Source organism: Dama dama, unplaced genomic scaffold (assembly GCF_033118175.1).
Source record: "Dama dama isolate Ldn47 unplaced genomic scaffold, ASM3311817v1 ptg000093l, whole genome shotgun sequence".
Classification (NCBI taxonomy): Eukaryota; Metazoa; Chordata; class Mammalia; order Artiodactyla; family Cervidae; genus Dama; species Dama dama.
Window position 1 is genome coordinate 2,051,727 of NW_026870908.1, and position 3,142 is coordinate 2,054,868.

The window sequence follows — 3,142 nt, forward strand, 5'->3', positions numbered from 1 at the left end:
GGTGTCAAAAATATGAGGAGAATGAAACGGTCTGAAAAATAGGAGGAGCATGAAGCGATGTTGAAAAACATGAATTGTCTGAAAACGTGTCGAAAATATGAAGAGATTCATAATGTGAAAAATATGAAGAGCTTCAAAAGGTGTGAAAAATCTGAAGAGCTTCAAAAGGTGTCAAAAAAGAGATGAGCATGAAAAGGTCTGAAAAAAAGGAGGAGCATGAAGCGGTGTAGAAAATCATGAAGAGCCTGAAAACGTGTGAAAAATATGAAGACCTTCAAAATTTGTCAAAAATATGAAGAGCTTCAAAAGGTGTTAAAATGAGATGAGCATGAAACGATCTGAAAAATAGGAGGAGCATGAAGTGGTGTTGAAAAAATGAAGAGCCTGGAAAGGTGTGAAATATCTGAAGAGCTTCAAAAGGTGTCAAAAATACGAGGAGCATGAAACGGTAGGCAAAATACGACGAGCATGAAGCGGTGTTGAAAAACATGAAGAGCCTGAAAAGGTGTGAAAAATATGAAGAGCTTCAAAAGGTGTCAAAAATATGAGGAGCATGAAACAATCTGAAAAATAGGAGGAGCATGAAGCGGTGTTCAAAAATATGAAGAGCCTGAAAAGGTGTGAAATATATGAAGAGCTTCAAAAGGTGTCAAAAATATGAGGAGCATGAAGCGTTCTGAAAAATAGGAGGAACATGAAGCGGTGTTCAAAAACATGAAAAGCCTGAAAAGGTGTGAAAAATATGAAGAGCTTCAAAAGGTGTCAAAAATATGAGGAGCATGAAACGTTCTGAAAAATAGGACGAGCATGAAGCAGTGATAAAAAACATGAAGAGCCTGAAAAGGTGTGAATAATATGAAGAGTTTCTAAAGGTGTCAAAAATATGAGGAGCATCAAAAGGTCTCAAAAATAGGAGGAGCATGAAGTGGTGTTGAAAAACATGAAGAGCCTGAAAATGAGTGAAAAATATGAAGAGCTTCAAAAAGTGTCAAAAATATGAGCAGCATGAAACGGTCTGAAAAAGAGGAAGAGCATGAAGAAGTGTTCAAAAACATGAAGAGCCTGAAAAGGTGTGAAAAATATGAAGAGCTTCAAAAGTTTTCAAAAATATGAGGAGCATGATTCGGTTTGAAAAATAGGAGGAGCATGAAGCGATGTTGAAAAACATGTAGAGTGTGAAAACGTGTGAAAATATGAAGAGCTTCAAAAATATTAAAAATATGAAGAGCTTCAAAAGTTGTGAAAAATATGAAGAGATTAAAAGGGTGTCAAAAATGAGATGAGCATGAAACGCTCTGAAAAATAGGAGGAGCATGAAGCGGTGTTGAAAATCATGAATAGCCTGAAAAGGTGTGAACAATATGAAAAGATTCAAAAGGTGTCAAAATGAGATGAGCATGAAACGCTCTGAAAAATAGGAGCAGCATGAAGCGATGTTCAAAAACATGAAGAGCCTGAAAAATTGTGAAAAATATGAAAGGCTACAAAAGGTGTGAAAAATATGAGGAGCATGAAACGGTCTGAAAAATCGGAGGAGCATGAAGCGGTGTTGAAAAACATGAAGAGCCTGAAAATGTGTGAAAAATATGAAGAGCTTCAAAAGGTGTCAAAAATATGAGGAGCATGAAACGGTCTGAAAAATATGAGCAGCATGAAGCGGTGTTGAAAAACATGAAGAGCCTGAAAAGGTGTGAAAAATATGAAGAGCTTCAAAAGGTGTCAAAAATATGAGGAGCATGAAACGGTCTGAAAAATATGAGCAGCATGAAGCGGTGTTGAAAAACATGAAGAGCCTGAAAAGGTGTGAAAAATATGAAGAGCTTCAAAAGGTGTGAAATACATGAGGAGCATAAAACCCTCTGAAAAAGAGAAGGAGCATGAAGTGGTGTTCAAAAACATGAAGAGCCTGAAAAGCTGTGAAATATATGAAGAGCTTCAAAAGGTGTGAAAAATATGAGGAGCATGATATGGTTTGAAAAATAGGATTAGCATGAAGCGGTGTTCAAAAACATGAAGAGCCTGAAAAGTTGTGAAAAATATGCAAAGCTTCAAAAGGTGTCAAAAATGAGATGAGCATGAAACGGTCTGAAAAATAGGACGTGCATGAAGCTGTGTTGAAAAACATGAAGAGCCTGAAAAGTTGTGAAAAATATGAAGAGCTTCAAAAGGTGTCAAAAATATGAGGAGCATGAAACGGTCTGAAAAATAGCAGGAGTATGAAGCGGTGTTGAAAAACATGAAGAGCCTGAAAAGGTGTGAAAAATATGAAGAGCTTCAAAAGGTGTCAAAAATATGAGCAGCATGAAGCGGTGTTGAAAAACATGAAGAGCCTGAAAAGGTGTGAAAAATATGAAGAGCTTCAAAAGGTGTGAAATACATGAGGAGCATAAAACTCTCTGAAAAAGAGAAGGAGCATGAAGTGGTGTTCAAAAACATGAAGAGCCTGAAAAGGTGTGAAATATATGAAGAGCTTCAAAAGGTGTGAAAAATATGAGGAGCATGATATGGTTTGAAAAATAGGATTAGCATGAAGCGGTGTTGAAAAACATGAAGAGCCTGAAAATGTGTGAAAAATATAAAAAGCTTCAAAAGATGTGAAAAATATGAAGAGCTTCAAAAGGTGTCAAAAATGAGATGAGCATGAAACGGTCTGAAAAATAGGAGGAGCATGAAGCGGTGTTGAAAAACATGAAGAACCTGAAAAGGTGTGAGAAATATCAAGAGCTTCAAAAGGTGTCAAATATATGAGGAGCATGAAACGTTCTGAAAAAGAGGAGGAGCATGAAGCGGTGTTGAAAAACATGAAGAGCCTGAAAAGCTGTGTAAAATATGAAGAGGTTCTAAAGGTGTCAAAAATATGAGGAGCATGAAACGGTCTTAAAAATAGGCGGATTATGAAACGGTGTTCAAAAACATGAAGTGCCTGAAAAGGTGTGAAAAATATGAAGAGCCTCAAAACCTGTCAAAAATATGAGGAGCATGAAACGGTCTGAAAAATAGCAGGGGCATGAAGCGGTGTTGAAAACCATGAAGAATCTGAAAACGTGTGAAAATATGAAGAGCTTCAAACATATGAAAAATATTAAGAGCTTCAAAAGGTGTGAAAAATATGAAGAGCTTCCAAAGGTGTCAAAAATGAGAT